Raw genomic sequence first — 17,200 nt, 5'->3', positions numbered from 1 at the left:
GCCTAGCAGCTCATCTTTGATTATTTCTGTATTTATTTAGAGTAATACAATTAATTATATATACTGTTTCAACATAAATAGTTTTTTATCAACTGCTTACCAAGTTTAATAAAGATCATCATCTGGAATACACAACTTTGTCACTACCTGAGGTAAAATAGGTGAAGAATGGGTTGTTGGTGGAAAATACGTAATAAGCATGTTGGTAATGGTAAACTATTTATTTACATCTCTGACTAAAACTTCCTTGCTATTCCATTGCCATTACTTATCTCTTTCACGTGTGCCTATCTAGCTAAATGTCTGGACATCACATGACAGCCTATAAATGGAATCCAGTTGTTTCCCCATGACTAAGTACAGATCTGAAAATAATAATTGAACTGACATGCAATATAGCATGGATATATGAAGCGGACCAGAAATGTGTGTACTCTAGTTGAAGACAATATAAGCCTTTCAAGACCGCTGAAGCGGCCATCCAGTGCTGGACAAAATTCCCCCCATTTAAAGATGCTTTTGGATTGTTTGTAATCCCCCTCTGATGTCACGGTGGCTGAGGAGGAGGGGTAGGGGAGGGAGGCAGCTCGCTCACAGCACAGCACAGACCGACTGCTGCCCAGCCTAGCCGGGTAGAGTGAGAGAGGTGTGGAACGAAAAATGGTGGAATTGCAGGGAATGGAACGGACCGACAGCTTGCAGAAACATCGATATTGAAGAACCTGAGGTGAGATGAATTACCGTTGATTCGAACGAATTGCTTGTGAACGCACGGTTACGTGTTCATGCGATATAATGGGGTTTCAAACAAGGCAACACTTTCCGAGTATTTTTGTGACACTAGCAGAGCAGCACTAGCAGAGATTGTCTGGGCGAATGGCACTTGAGTGGCCAGGGTAGCCCAGTCATCCTGCTGCCGATACTTTTCATGGTCATGGCCAGCGGGAGATTTGTTGATCCATATAAGCAATACAAGAGTTAGGCTATAATGTAGCGTAGGGAATCATTTAAACGCCTAATTTGTTGACATGAAACAAACATTCTATGCGGCGGATAGAATATTTTCTAGGCCAGGTCATTCATTTGCAGATGTTCCGAAGGCATTGATAAGCTTAATTTTAAAACAATAGAACATATTAGATATAATAAACTACAGCAATTTATCTATGGACAACATTATTTTCTAAATTTCAGGAGATTCAAAATTGTGATGTTGCCGAGATGATGCTTTAAATTGCGCAACAAGTGCATTCGTTGTATTCTTTTTTTTCTTCAATTAAGATAACAGTGCTTGGCTACGTGACAGTTAGGCTATAACGGGTTTGCTTTGCATTAGGTTCCATGGCATGAGGCTACATACCTAACTTGATGGCTTTGCCAAAAAATAGGTGTTTTTTTACAAGTGATGCGGCCCCTCCTAAATCTGACCAGGCTGGCCACAACAGTGCTATTGATCTGTCTGGGCTCTGGTCTGATTCATCCTTTTTGCAGACTTGGCTTCTGTAACAAGAGAGCATTCATTACGATGCGTTTATAATTGTTACTGCCTCGCAGCTGCCTCCGCCGTCCACGGGGACCCGGGCAAGATCGGTGTTTTTTTGCCAAATAGTGGTCTGTGAGCTGATGAATGGCGGTCCGGGCCCGGAATACGCAAGCGCAGAAGGTGCTTCGGATTTTGCATTCCTGACAAATATTCGTCCTAATTGTCGCCTCGGCTCATCCGTTTCGGAGCAGGTGGCAAGGAAAAAACTATTGACGTAATTAAGGTAAAAGTATGTTATGTCAATGTTTTGGGGTTTAGGAGTTGTTTCTGGGTTTTCTGTATTCATAGCTCTCGGTTTATCTGTGTTTTGTCCACAGACTAGTCGCACTCGTTCTCTTCATCCTACCGATGATGCAGGTCGCAGAAAAGCAGTACCCCGCCTGTATGTCATGTGTTGTCTATATGGGTGGAGATTGATTGGTCGCATTTTTATTCTTCAATAGCATCAAAATACGTGGTTCACCACCAAATGCTATTTGGAGAACTGCAAAAACATACGACCCCAGCCATTAATTATCACAGAAATATTAGGTTTAAAGTTATGTGGAACAGTATGTAATGTCAACCACTACTCAACCGTATCATAAATGTAACGTTACTAATTTACTTGTGGAATCGCTCATACAGTGCAACTTGAAATAGATCCATGATACACACTAACAAGTCACAACAAAGCCAACTTCAAATTCCGACATCCAGTGGCGGATGTAGGTATAGGCGACATGGGCAACCACCCAGCTGCACCTGGCGCCCGCACAAAAAAAACATTCGGAATGGTGGCATTTGCGCAATCAGTTTTCTATCGCTTATTTTCAGGTCACGTCAATGATATCATGTCACTGTGTGGGACCGTGGGTCGATTAACCTTGTCGGAATTGGCGCCCTGATTCTAGTTTGTGAGCTAGGCAGGTTACTACTTCCTGGGAAGATCTCCCACTCAGAAGTTGAGATGATGAAGCCGGACTAGGAGCAGGGGTATCTTTCAAATAGCGCACCTCTAACTTTGTACAGTACTAATGCAATTAGTTGTGCAATTTAGTTTGTGTTTCTTGTTTGCGGTGCAATAGTGTACTAATTAGGTTCTTTTCTTTATAAGTGTGTTATTTTATTGTGTATTTGTGTGATATAGGACTTGTGCAATTTAGTTTTATTTGTGTGTTTTCTGTTAGCAATAGGGTAATAGTGTAATAATTGGATTCTCTTTTTATTTGTATTTATATACTACAATTTGTTTCTATTTGTCTTGTACTTATTTTTTATATTTCTGAGTTGTACTTTTGTATATATGTTTTTATTTATATAGTTTTAAATGTTATGATTATCTATTTGTGTTGTTCCAAATGTCTGGTTGTTTTTTGGGGGAGGGGAGCATACAAGCTAGAACCGCCACTGCCGACATCCATAGCACGTGAGTTTCAAGTTTGGGGAAGCAATTTTTTTTCTCACCTTTACAGGCATCTATCATTGCACTTGTAGACAGGCAACCTGGACGATGCTGGACCAATTGTGCACCGCCCTTTGGGACTCCCAATCACAGCCGGTTGTGATACAGCCTGGAATCGAACCAGGATCTGTAGTGACGCCTCTAGCACTGAGATGCAGTGCCTTAGACTGCTGCGCCACTCGGGAGCGGTCATATAACTCACATATCACTCTTAGCGAAACAGATCGTTTTGAACAGCGGCCTCAACTTTGGTTTTAGAAGGAGGGGGGAATCATTATTATTATATACATATTTTTTTTATCCAGTCAGAAAAACACTCCAAACCACCTACCCGACCGCTCGGAGGCGTTTTGTATCACATTCCAATGATGAAACTAAGGGGGACATAAATGCAATTTCAGAATGTTTGGGGTGGTTCTGAACAATGCATGCCTGAGCTCAGTGAAAAACTAAGCCTAATCAGAGACGTTTCTTCTCCTTTCTTTGCATAGGAAATGTGGCCTTTGATAAACACATTTCATGCAGTTCTACTATGCTTTATATGACTGAAGACATAAGCAACATATTTTTGAGTACAACAAATTAGTAGCCTACTCTATTGACACTGACAAACAGATCAGTAAAAACGACCATGTCTTAATCTTACCTGACCAAATTCACATAGAAATGGGAGTTATAGATCTACCATTCCACTTGAAACCAAGTTGAAGAAGCGGTAGATATGTTCTATGTGTGCTATTTCTATGCTTCCTGTTCTTACATTTTGTTTTTGTCTTTTACTTTCAGTTTTGTACACTCAGCCTCAAACAGCTGAAACAACAATATTTTTGGTTGCGGAAAATATATCTCACAGTGGTTTAGATGGTACAATGATTCTCTACACTATACTAGCTTATTTTGTCACACAAACTGAAATTCGGCAAACTATTAGAGTTTAAGCAGCCAGGAAATGCAGGATTTTCTGCGTAGTTACACTGCGTAGTGTAACTAAATGCAACCATCTAATCTCAAAACTTTCCAATGGAACTGATCCAATGATAATGACAGTGATTATTCACGATTGTATTTTTGAAATATTGCAATAACTACTTTTCACTGACCACTGCAATTCAGCAATCAGCTATTTGTTAGGCTATTTGCCAAGCGCTGCCCAAATTGCAGGTTTAAAACAATCCACAGCTAATTTTTTTAAGATTCGAATGATCCTCTGTGGCCAAATCATACACTCTGGTGTAGAATTTTGAATGATTTTATTTATTTCTGTATAGGCATTTTGTAATTATATATCACATTTAATTTAATTTACTTTAGAGGAAGCTTATCTTCCCTTAACCTATTGGACGCGCCGCCAATGTCGACATCAATGTGAAAGTAACCAGTGCATAAAATAGCTGGCTGCAAGGTTTACAAGGCTGAGTTCAAATACCGACATCAAATTCAAAAGCAATGAACTCACTGCCTAAACGGCAGACAAACAAAGCAAACTGTCTGGCACTGCCTATGCTCTCTGCAGTGTTAAAGGCGTGCAGGCTGGCAGCTTCTCTCTCAGCGATGCTCCGCATGGTCCTAAAGCCAGCTCTCAATTACAGCCGTTACATTTTAGGTGGGATTGGAATGATTTTTGTCTACATTTTTTATAGCCTACGTTGACATTTTCTGTCTTGAGCTAGTGTATGGCGCCTGCCATACCCAACTGTAACCCCTCTTGATACCCCTCTTGATGTTCATGGTGACAGTAGTCAACCCCCTTCAAAGGTACATAGACACATTATGTGCATTTGCTGAAAAGGCTGCTTCTGTTAAATGTTTCTGACACAGATACTAGCCCTACAGTGTTGCTAAATAAGTCTTACTTCCTCTAATTAACCTTATAGTCTTTTGAGATTAGCGGGTGTGTGTTTGTTTAGGCTATCAGCGTAAGAAGCATATGGCGCGTGTAGTCCGAGGGAGGGAGGGAAAGGACCAGAAATATATCACTGCTTTAAAAGGATTTGCAGAATTCTTGATCCTCTCCTTCCATGTTGAGCCAGTAAGCTGTGTAATTGCTGAATAGGATGTATTATAAACGGTTCATCACCATGGAAATGGTCATAAATAGGACAGGGTTGATATCTAATTGAAAGACTAATAGGGTAAGTCCAGTGGTTAGCCAACCTGGTCCGAGCTTGGTGTGTGCAGGCTTTTGTTCCAGCCCACCACTGGCTGTTTTGTCGATAAGTTGAATCAGGTGTGTTATTGCTGGGCTGCAGTAATATTCTGCACACCCAGTAGCTCTCTAATCGATTATGTGAAAGTTGTGGAAGTTTAAGGAGCTTTATGGCCGTCATTGATTCTGGCATTTGACTTTAGTGTGTGCATTTGATTTCTGCAGCTTTTTTCCCTTTGGCAAACACTCAATTGCATTTGTCTTGGAAAGGCGGGAAGGAAGGGGGTAGAGATCACAGATCAGAAATGCCCTTTCTCTGGGCAGAGGAGGAGGAGTGAGGCTGTATTTTCCTGGTGTGTTAGGCCAATCTGTGACCTTTCACTGGAGCCGTCTGTCTGTCCCTGATTCAGAAAGAGATGTGATTGGTGGATATCAGGCAGAATGAGATGTGGTTAGAGCTACTTCAGAATGAGATGTGATTGGTTGAACAGCAGGCATACCTACATGGCAGGCTTTCTATTGGGATGGAGGTTGTCAAGAGGAAGAATGCTACAAAAGCTGAGAGATATGAGTGAAGGAGAGGGGGAGAGAGAATGGATGGGGGTAGTTAGGGAATAGCGAGATGGAGGAGGAGTGAGGGGAAGAGATGAAGAGTGAGAGATGGGGACTCTGACCTACAGAAAGGACTTCTGGTGTGAACACCCCCTCCCCTTCCTACCTCCTCCCTCGGCTCCCCTCTGAGATATGGAAGTCAGAGTTGTGGAATTGGTTTCCATGACTAATTTTCTCTCTAAGGAGAGAGAGAGAGTGTGTGTGTTTAGCACTCTGCATGGTCCTTTTTCGGGCTCCCAAGTGGCGAAAGTGGCCTCTCTTGCATCTCAGTGCAAGAGAGGTGTCCCTACAGTCCCTGGTTCGAATCCAGGCTGTATCACACCCGGCCGTGATTGGGAGTCCCATAGGGCGGCGCACAATTGGCCCAGCGTCATCCGGGTTTGGCTGAGGTAGGCCGTCGTTGTAAATAAGAATTTGTTCTTAACTGACTTGCCCAGTTAAATTAAATAAAGGTTAAATAAATACAATTTCAGAGGCGAAAATGTACATCTGTTATTGACCAGCATGTTGAGAGAGATAGAATATGTCGGGCTAGTATCAATATCACTCTACTCATTCACACACAGCTGTTCATTCTCTCTCTCTCACACACACACACACAGCATAATATTGCTATTATTTTGGGGACCCTTAAAGATGTTGTCGAAGGAGGTGTTTTTAATTTGTCATTCTTCACTATAAGTGTTTCATTGTCTGTCTCTGTCATAATGGTTGTTAGTGTAATTGCAGTACTGTCAGTGTCTCATCATTCTTAGCAGTTGTTTTCTCAGTTACTCACTGTCAACGTCTGCACTGGCTGCCTACCCACACTACTCTCTGCTACGTGCATATAGATTACTCCTTTTCATTTACTCTCCAATGGAGTGATAACAAGAGGAGGAGAGATGTTTTGGAGATTACAATCAGAGATAGTCTATTACAATTATGAACTACCTTCTTGCCCACATGTGCTGTTGTTGTCTGTGCCCAATAATGTTTGTACCATGTTTTGTGCTTCTACCATGTTGTGTTCCTGCCATGTTGTTTTGCTACCATGTTGTGTTGTCATGTGTTGCTGCCTTGCTATGTTGTCTCAGATCTCTCTTTATGTTGTGTTGTCGGGATGTGTGTTTTGTCCTATATATATTTTTAATTGGAGTTATTTTTAATCCCAGCAGGAGGCCTTTTGCCTTTTGGTAGGCCGTCATTGTAAATAAGAATTTGTTTTTAACTGACTTGCCTAGTTAAATAAAGGTTACATTTTAAAAACATGAAATTGACGTGGTTTCTCCTCTCTTAATGCATGTTTTTCACAATACAGTATGTTGTTTGCTAAAATTTAATAAACAAGGTGATGGCTCATTCCCACATGGTTGGGGTATTTTACTAATTTATGTACAGTATTATGCAGAGTAGGTGTCCAAACCAGTCAAAAGTTTGGACACCTACTCATTCAAGGGTTTTTCTTTATTTTTACTATTTTCTACATTGTTGAGTAAAAGTGAAGACATCAAAACTATGAAATAACACATATGGAATCATGTAGTTACCAAAAAAGTGTTTAACAAATCGAAATATATTTTCAATGAGATTCTTCAAAGTTGCCAACCTTTGCCTTGATGACAGCTTTGCACACTCTTCTCTTGGCATTCTCTTAACCAGCTTCACCTGGAATGATTTTCCAACTATCTTGAAGGAGGTCCCACATATGCTGAGCACTTGTTTGGCTGCTTTTCCTTCACTCTGCGGTACAACTCATCCCAAACCATCTCAATTGGAATGAAGTTGGGTGATTGTGGAGGCCAGGTCATCGTATGCAGCACTCCATCACTCTCCTTCTTGGTCAAATTGCCCTTACACAGCCTGGAGGTGTGTTGGGTAATTGTCCTTTTGAGAAACAAATGATACTCCCGCTAAGCCCAAACCAGATGTGATGGTGTATCGCTGCAGAATGCTGTGGTAGCCATGCTGGTTAAGTGTGCCTTGAATTCTAAATAAATCACTGACAGTGTCACCAGCAAAGCACCATCACGCCGCCTCCTCCATGCTTCATGGTGGGAACAACACATGCGGAGATCATCTGTTCACCTACTCTGCGTGTCACAAAGACAAGGTGGTTGGAATCAAAAATTGCAAATTTGGACTCATCAGACCAAATGAAAGATTTCCGCCAGTCTAATGTCCATTGCTTGTGTTTCTTGGCCCAAGCAACTCTCTTATTCTTAGTAGTGGTTTCTTTACAGCAATTCACACAGTCTCCTCTGAACAGTTGATGTTGAGATGTGTCTGTTAATTGAACTCTGTAAAGCATTTATTTGGGCTGCAAGGTGCAGTTAACTCTAATGAACTTATCCTTTGCAGCAGAGGTAACTCTGGGTCTTCCTTTCCTGTTGCGGTCCTCATGAGAGCCAGTTTCATCATAGCGCTTAATGGTTTTGGCGACTGCACAAATTTCCGTATTGACTGACCTTAAAGTAATGAGGGACTGTCATTTTTTCTTTGCTTATTTGAGCTGTTCCTGCCATAATATAGACTTGGTCATTTATCAAATAGAGCTATCTTCTGTATACCACCGCTATCTTGTCACAACACAACTGATTGGCTCAAACGCATTAAGAAGGAAATACATTCCACTCATTAGCTTTTAACAAGGCCCACCTGAGTGAGAAGCAGTCTAAGGCACCGCATCGCAGTGCTAGAGGCGTCACTACAGACCCTGGCTCGATCCCGGGCTGTATCACAACCGGCCGTGATCGGCAGTCCCATCGGGCGGCGCACAATTGGTCCAGCGTCGTTTGGGTTAGGGGAGGGTTTGACCGGGGTAGGCCATCATTTTAAATAAGAATATGTTCTTAACTGACTTGCCTAGTTAAATAAGGTTAAATATATATTTTTTAAACATTGAAATGCATTCCAGGTGACTACCTCATGAAGCTGGTTCTCTCTCTATGTAGACACATGTAATCTTTCTCTCAGGGTTGGTCCAGTCATTTCAGCAAGCCATGACATCCAGATTGTTTCAGATTGTTCTGAAATTGTTTCTGTAGTTAGAATCAGATAAGATTAGTATTCCTGCAATATTATTCAATATTATTTTGTTTTAAGACCATTTGGATTCATATAATATTCAATAAATGATTAAGACGTGAGGAATCCAAATAAATGGTCAAAAGCCATCCACGGACCCCCCCAACCCCACACCAAGCCCACCCTAATGGCCAGTATACAGTATATTTTCCCTATGTTTGACAAGTAGTATGAAGCTGCACCTTAGAGTATTGATTATTTATACTATGTACAATAGGTGTTTCTTTCCCGTCCTGTTCAGATAAATTGAAGTCACTTGCATTTCCCCCATAAATGAATGTGTAAACTGTTCATGCTACTACCACAACCTTTTATCCTTTTTGTGGGTCTCTTGTGTTTATCAAATGGATCATAACATTTTATCTGCAACTTTGGTTTGAAAACCAATAGCTTTTTCTCATAATGAAAATAAATTGTAGTCATCCTCAAAAGTCAAGCCAGTCCTCCATGAAAGCAATTCAGTTTGTAATTCTCTGAGCAACCTAATGCTTCAACCAAACTCCCCTTGAATAGTCAAACAAGTGGCAGCTCTCTGAGAGGGGCTTTCCCTATGGTGCAATTCTCATATGAAGCCCAAATATTTTAGGACAACCCTAATAATACAATTATAAACCTTTGCATGTCAGTCTCATGTTTTTCAATAACATTACTAGAAAACATATGTTGTGTTACATTTACCATTAAACCCAACCCAATACCATTACCATTGCAAAACACCATACAGCAGTAGTCACCAACCGGTTGATCTGTAAGGCATTCCTAGTCGATCACCAAACATTTCTAAAAAAATACATTTAAAAAAACTATAAAACCTCGGGTTCCTATTTTTGTATTCGCTTCGCACTGTTTGCGATAAGTGGACTTGATTCAGCAGCCCTAGGGCGGGGAGGGTAAAGTGTTTCCATTTTGAACCATTTCATGTGTCTGAAGGTAGAACTCCAGAGAGCAAATCAAGTGCATCTATAGGCCTACAGCTGGCAGATCAGATAGCTCAGATCACTGTGTGTGCACCGTTTCCTCGAGCCATAGACTGTAAAAAGAAGCCTCGAATGCACAGCGACGTTGATACTGTGAGATTTCAAAACATTTAAAACCATGACAAGCTAGAGACTCAACGAATACAGGAAAGAGCTGCTGTTTTTATGAGTAGCCTAAGATCATGTTTAAGTTTGAATTCAGTTCAACATCTTTATAAGCCATAAAATGTGCGTTCTTCTTACTTCCACCCATGCTACAACCCAGTGGTGGAAAAATAACCCAATTGTCATACTTGAGTAGTCAAACTATTTGGTTTTAATTATACTTAAGTATCAAAAGTAAATATAATTGCTAAAATATACTTAAGTATCAAAAATAATAGTATAAATAATTGCTAATTCCTTATATAAAGCAAACCAGACAGCCTCATTTTCTTGTTATCTTTTTTTACAGATAGCCAGGAGCTTTCTCCTACACTCAGACATAATTTACAAATGAAGCATGTGTTTAGTGAGTCTGCCAGACCAGAGGCAGTAGGGATGACCAGGGATGTTCTCTTGATAAGTGTGTGAATTATGCAATTTTCCTGTCCTGCTAAGAATTCAAAATGGAACGAGTACTTTTGGGTGTCAGGGAAATGTATGTAGTAAAAAGTACATAATTTTCTTTAGTAATGTAGTGCGTAAAAGTAAACGTTTTCAAAAATAAAAATGGTAAAGTACTGATAACTAAAAAAAAACTACTTAAGTAGTACTTTCAAGTATTTTTACTTTACACCACTGCTACAACCTGCACCACAACTACAATGAATGAGGATTAACGGGAGTGGCAATAGTAGGAACAGTGGTATTTAGTGCGAAAAACCTTGCATTTTCACACATATTTATGGGGGGAAATGCAAGTGACGTCAATGGCTAATTTCTCTGCACCATATTCACTGATAATACACTTAGTGTGTTGTGAATTCTGTACTGAATGTTTTGTAATGTTTTTAAAATTGTATAACTGCCTTAATTTTGCCTGACCCCAGGAAGAGCAAGGCAGCAGCTTATGAGGATCCATAAGAAATACAAATACATAGTATGAATAAACAATATTCCAAGCTGCAGCTTCATACTACATGTCAAACATAGAGAACTAATACTGTCTGTTGGGGTGGGCCTGGTGTGAGGTGTGGGGGGTCCCTGAGTGGCTTTTTATTTTTCATTCTTCATGTCTTACTCACAATTTTCCCTAAAAATTAGTTGAAATTGAACAAAGTATTTGACCTCCACAATTCTTTATTTCACTGTTAATATTACAGAACTTTTGTTTTTGATTCAGAACTTAATATATCCATTTAAATCAGAAAATAAACAGAAATGGCATTGACAAAATGGACACCCTATACTTAATATTTGGTAGCACAGCCTTTGGTCAAAATATCTGCAATCAAGCCCTTCCTATAACCATCGATGAGCTTGCTGCACCTCTGTACTGACAGTTTGGCCCACTCCTTTTGTGCAAAATCCTCAATTTCTCCCAGATTAGAAGGGTGCCTTCTCCTAACTGCTGTTTTCAGACCTCTTCACAAGTTTTCAATTGGATTTAGATCTGGACTCATTGCTGGCCACTTCAGAACAGTCCAGTGTTTTGTCTTGAAACATTCCTGGGTGCTTTTTGAAGTGTGTTTGGTGTCATTGTTCTGCTGGAAGACCCATGACCTTTGACGGAGACCCACCTTTCTGTCACTGGGTCCGACATTGTGCTCCAAAATGCCTTGGTATTCACCTGATTTCATGACGCCATGCACACCTTCAAGGCACCCAGTGCGAGAGGCAGCAAAGCAACCATAAAACATCACTGAACCTGCTCCATGTTTGACTGTGGGGAAAGTGTTATATTCTTTGAAACCTTCATTTTGTTTTCTGTAAACATAGAGATGGTGTGCTTTACCAAAAAACTCTAATTTGGTCTCATCTGTCCACAGGACATTCTCCCAGAAGGATTTGGGCATGTTCAGGTGTGTTTTGGCAAATTGCAGTCGGGCTTTCTTATGTCTTTCTCTCAGCAGTAGAGTCCTCCTGGGTCTCCTACCATAACCCCCTTTCATTGAGTTGGAGACGGATGGTGCGAGTTGAAACTGTCACACCTTGTATCTGAAGGTCAGCTTGAATCTGTTTGGCAGTTGACCGAGGTGCTTTATCCACCATTCGAACAATCCTTCACTGCAATCTTCCATCAATTTCTCTCTTGCTGGCCAAGTTCAGTGAGGTTGGCTACAGTGACATGGGCCTTAAACTTCTACCATCATAACATTACATATGGTGGAAACAGGAACATCAAGGTCTCTGGAGATTTGTAGCCTTGAGATTGTCCATGCTTGGTTACAATCTTGTGTCTGATCTCCTCAGATAATTATTTGGTTTTCTTTCTTTTGTCCATGCGTGTGGTACACACAGTGACACAAAAAAGGAGAATAAGTCCTTTTCTCTATTCAAACTGGTTGAATATGTGATTTTTATACCGCAAGCAGCTTCAACTCACCACAGGTGAGTTCAATTCCAAAGTAAATGAGAATCACCTACTTGAAATCTAATTATTTCTAGCTACTTCTAGAAGGTGCCAATATTATTGTCCTAGCCATTTTAGGATTTCTTTGTGGAATTAACTAAGATTTAGTAAATTATTCATTTTTTTAAAATATATTTTTGTTCAACTGCACACCGAAGACATACATATGTGGATACCAAAATAAGTTTTAATTTCAACAGTTTTCTGGAAGAAATGGTGCATTATTTGAAAAAAGTGCAAGGGTGCCAATATTTTGGGCCACGACTGTATATGAATCGATAAATTAACAATTAAATTAATATCGCCAATTTGGGTGCAATCAATTAGCTTAATTTCTCAGAGATCATATTATATTTCAACCAAATAATGTTGCAGGAATGCAAATCGTATCGGTTTCTTACAGAACCTCTTGTGCTTTTTGAGGTGGAACGACCCCCTCAGTGCTGCATATTGTGGTGGCTGTCTCTTTGTTTACATTATACATTTTGCGGTAAATGCTCTCATCTGCTCCTGTGGTGTCTGTTTAGGGTCCAGGGGAGCTGACAGGATACAGGGAAGGCGTTGGAAACTGACTAATTGACTTGAGCACGTTTTAGTAAGTGGCCTAGCAGTAGTGATTAACATGTTATGGGTAAGCAGGAAGGTTCTATGTGCAAATGTATTTGTGTCCGGAGGCAAAGTACATAGTGGGCGGGGCCTATGTCTGTGACAGAATGTAAACTTTCTGCACTCCCCCTCTCTCACTCAGGAACTAGGTGTATGGAAAGTTACTATCTTACTTTCCATTGACCCAAACATATACATTCATTATACATGTAAAGTAATCAATAAGTTCTACTATGGTAACACAAATAAGTATATTTCAAGCTAGAATCCAACAGAGGCTAATCCTGGGGGTACAGTGTGTGTGAAGGTGTGTGTATCACCAGCATGTTTTCCTTCTGATTTATACCCCTACAAGGGACTCTCCCTTCCTCCATGACTGTTTGTCAATGCATGGGCTTGCCACACCGTGTCCACATAATGATGTCGGGGATTCCGGTGCACACCTTGCAATATTGAAACGTTCCCCTTCTGCTCTTCCTCTCTAAACTCTTTGCTGTTGCTTATTTCCTTAGATGCCCTGTCCTATCCTTCTCCTCTGGGTCAGTAGGAATGGCATTGAGCTTTCTTTCAATATGAATCACTCTCTAGAGGAGTTCTGTGGGTTGATACGGCTTAACAATGACAGAGGCAGGAAAGGTTAGGCAGCATTGTAGTAGTTCTAACACCAGCTATTCTGTTTTATTTACCACATAATTATGTTTCTGTATTCTGTATTGACAACACTAGACTGTATCAGCAGCTAGTAAATGCTCTCTGTCTCTTCACAGTTTTCATCTCTTATTCTGAGAAAGAGCTTGTGCTGTGTGAGTGTGTGTGTGTGTGTGTGTGTACTGTGTGTGTGTGTTGTAGATATATTTTTGTGAAGAGCTGTCAGGCTACAGGATATAAGAGGTCATATGTAAGGGTCATATGTCTGGTTGGTGGGATTGATATAGAAGCTTGAGTGCCTAAAGTCACACAGTGAGAACACAGGGATGGAGTTCACAAGATGAGTGTCATAGGCTCTGGTAAAAGGTATTGCACTACTCTATATAGAGAATAGGGTGCCATTTGGGACGCATTCGAGATCTCACAGGACCACTTCACAATACAACATGGTCTGTCCATTACAGTCTGCTGGTCTGCTGCTGCTGGTATTCACTGTTCAAGACATTTTCATCTCCTGTCTGCCTCCAATCACACTGAATGGGAAGCAGTGGGACTGAAGCTTTGTTGTTGAGGCTAGAATCACACTGTCATGCTGCACTATGTGTACAATGGTGTTTTCGAGTGTCACAATTCAGAATAAAGTCAAATTAAAGTATGTTTTTTGTTTATTCAATTGACGTCATGCAGACATAGGTTTTGATGGAAAATGTTAGTCTTTTTCTCGATCTTAGATATATGGACTGTGTCTCAGAGGCCTCTGTGGATTCCCTTTTCCCTTTCTTTCTTTTTTCTCTCTCTCGCTTGCTACCTCCCACTCTCTCCTAATGAGCTGTCAGTATGTGGGAGAATCATTCAGGAGCAATGAGACATCCTCACAGGTGAACACACACACACACACACACACTGTATATACACATAAAAGAGAATCCCTTCTATTAGTCTGTGTTGTTAATGGTGATATTTTTTGCCACATTTTTGTAGTTAATTACCCACCTTCTAAATCTCAGCAGTCAATAACTGATATATCTACTCAACAGGGGATGCAGGAAACAAATTACCAAATGGGCTCCACAAACCTAATTAGCTGTATTTTGAGAGGACATGAAGGTGAGTTGTGTAGTGTGCAGGGAAGAACCAGATCATGTAAGATGGACCAAAGATATTTAAAATGGTTTCTCTACCCATAGCTTTGCTTCACCCTCACCTGGCACTCCTCACTCATGCTTTCCTTATTTCAGCTGGATGCCCTGACCACACCAGTGTAGATACACACAGGAGCTACACACATACAGTACTGTAGGTATCGAAACTTGGCAAAACTAAGGTGCCCTTGACTGGATGTAGGTGAGTTAATGACCACCTAGGGAGTAGCTACGACCTACATAGTAATCTATCAACATCAATATCTGGGACAGTCTTAGAGCTACAACTGTCTGTCTGGGAACTAGACTGGTATCTTCAAACATTCCCAACTGTGTGTGGGAATATTGAGTAATTGCACAACTACTACAAAGATATAACTCCAATTAAGTATCTTTAAATACATTTTAGGTTAGGCATACATTTGAAAGAAAGAAAAAAGCTTTGAGTTTAAGGGCTTTTTGTAATTGGCCGCCATATTCTCAGTTGGAACAAAATGCCCCTCGTCAAAATAGAGGTTATATTGAAGAGACGTTTAGCCAAGGCAAGCGGAGGTAGTGAGGGCATGAAGCTATGTCTTTACAGTACATCCTACTGGCCTATTACTCTGCTGTGTTGTAATATCAATAGCATATCAGCATAATTGGGTAGACAGAAAACATATGGCCTGTATAACCTACACATAACCTCTCTTCTGTGCATCAGACCTGGGTTATAGTAGTAATTGTTCTCTTTCAAACATCCTGAATGTTTGCTTGAGCCAGCCTATTTGAACCCATGATATGAATGGACGAAGCAATTGATCATGTGACACCATTAATTCCAATGTGAAGATTCAATAGCGCATTGGAAGCCAAATTAAATCAGTTAAAATGGCTGCCCATGGAGACATAAATTGCGCAGTTTGAGCTAAACCAGGAAGAGACGTTGCAGGCTAGCTCAGTGCTGCCTCCTCTCATTGAGTAACTCAAGACTGACCGGGGTACTGCAGGCTGGCATTATTTTATTTATTTAACCTTTATTTAACCAAATTCTTATTTTACAATGACGGCCTACCCCGGCCAAACCCTCCCCTTACCCGGACGACGCTGGGCCCATTGTGCGCCGCCCTATGGGACTCCCGATCACGGCCGGTTGTGATACAGCCCAGGATCGATTAGAAACTAAATTGTCCTTAGAACTTTGTGCAATTTTGAAATAATCTGTTTAAGGACATACATCTGGTGTAGTATAAGCAATTATTGCTACCATGTTTGCTTTCGATTTTTTTATTTTATTTACACAAATATTGACCACGAAGATCACTATTTTTCTATTTACTATAACGGGGATCCTGTTTTCTGCTAACAATGCCTGCAGTACCGCGGTTGGCCTTGAACTTCTGTGGCTTCAATGAAAGGGAGCAGTCATTCTCCCCTGATTTGAACACATGTCTGGGCTGGATGGATGGATGGAGAAAGAGGGATGATAGAAGAATAGAGGGATGGAGTAATGCGCCATATGGCTTTGTGTCTATTTCTGGCCTCTGCTTGGTTTGCTATTAGATTATATTAATAGATTACAATAGATTATCGTTATGAATCATAGGCTTTGTCTCAAATTGCACCCTGCTACATATATAATGTGGTGTACTACTGTGTCACTAGAACTATTACAGTGAAAGGGAATATTTAATGCGGACTAAACCTTAGAGTTAGCAACTGCATATTAATGTTATCAGTCAGCGGATAGTCCTCTATGTGGGAATTTATGTTAGAATTGGAAAATGATCTGCCAATCTGGATTTTTTTTGTATGAAGCTGTTAATTGGAATTTGTGGAGTTTGGGATCTACAAACTTTGGTCCTGCGTCACAATTGCTGTACGAAGTTAGTGTGTTGATAATGGACAGTATTGTGTGTGTGTGTGTGTGTGTGTGTGTGATTTTATATATACACTGCTCAAAAAAATAAAGGGAACACTAAAATAACACATCCTAGATCTGAATGAATGAAATATTCTTATTAAATACTTTTTTCTTTACATAGTTGAATGTGCTGACAACAAAATCACACAAAAATTATCAATGGAAATCAAATTTATCAACCCATGGAGGTCTGGATTTGGAGTCACACTCAAAATTAAAGTGGAAAACCACACTACAGGCTGATCCAACTTTGATGTAATGTCCTTAAAACAAGTCAAAATGAGGCTCAGTAGTGTGTGTTGCCTCCACGTGCCTGTATGACCTCCCTACAACACCTGGGCATGCTCCTGATGAGGTGGCGGATGGTCTCCTGAGGGATCTCCTCCCAGACCTGGACTAAAGCATCCGCCAACTCCTGGACAGTCTGTGGTGCAACGTGGCGTTGGTGGATGGAGCGAGACATGATGTCCCAGATGTGCTCAATTGGATTCAGGTCTGGGGAATGGGCGGGCCAGTCCATAGCATCAATGCCTTCCTCTTGCAGGAACTGCTGACACAC

The 17,200-nt window shown here is 40.7% G+C and overlaps 1 protein-coding gene across 1 annotated transcript in view; it reads left to right on the top strand.

Annotated features, from left to right (window-relative positions):
* The first annotated feature begins 688 nt into the window (after positions 1–688).
* The window catches only part of LOC139411211 (amyloid-beta A4 precursor protein-binding family A member 1-like), a 101,221-nt gene continuing 84,709 nt past the window's right edge, over positions 689–17,200 (top strand). The window contains exon 1 of the mRNA XM_071157195.1: positions 689–727. The gene's annotated coding sequence lies outside the window, so the exon portion shown is untranslated. The remainder of the gene's footprint in view (positions 728–17,200) is intronic.

This window comes from Oncorhynchus clarkii, chromosome 6 (genome assembly GCF_045791955.1).
Source record: "Oncorhynchus clarkii lewisi isolate Uvic-CL-2024 chromosome 6, UVic_Ocla_1.0, whole genome shotgun sequence".
NCBI lineage: Eukaryota > Metazoa > Chordata > Actinopteri > Salmoniformes > Salmonidae > Oncorhynchus > Oncorhynchus clarkii.
Note: the sequence above shows the minus strand (reverse complement) of the source record. Positions and strands in the feature narration are given on the sequence as shown.